The sequence below is a fragment of the Emiliania huxleyi genome (genome assembly GCF_000372725.1).
Source record: "Emiliania huxleyi CCMP1516 unplaced genomic scaffold EMIHUscaffold_59, whole genome shotgun sequence".
Classification (NCBI taxonomy): Eukaryota; Haptophyta; order Isochrysidales; family Noelaerhabdaceae; genus Emiliania; species Emiliania huxleyi.
Genome location: NW_005197576.1, coordinates 650,417 through 650,910, shown reverse-complemented (window position 1 = coordinate 650,910; position 494 = coordinate 650,417).

Below are 494 nucleotides of genomic sequence, written 5' to 3'. Positions count from 1 at the left end.
TTTGAGCGCAGCGCACGCGTCCCACACGTCACGCGCGCGCAGGAGAGCGTGCGGCACAGCTGTAGCGTGTACTCGCCGAGGGCATCGCGCCGAAAACCCCGCGCATTCCGCCCCAGCAGAGGCTGCAGCCTCTGCACAAGCTACACCACTGTAAGAATGGTGAGTACTTGGGGTTGAGTGGGCTTGCTTGCTCCCTAAGCCGGGAGCAAAAATGCAAGAATTTTTAGCAATACCTTAACAATACCAAACAACTCTAACACTCACACTGCAACGCGGTCAAGCGGCTGTTCTACCAGATGAAGGACAAGGTCAAGGACAAGCTCTCGAAGCGGCAGCACGAGGACGAGGCGAGCTGGTCGACGCGGTCGTGGCTGTCGCTGCAGGCCCAGCGCTGCCCGTTTGTCAGCGCTGTCAGTCGCGCTGCAGGCCTGCAGCTTCTCGCGGCGGCGGATGAGAGACTATGGAAAGTTCACGTCATGACGGTTAGCCGCGAT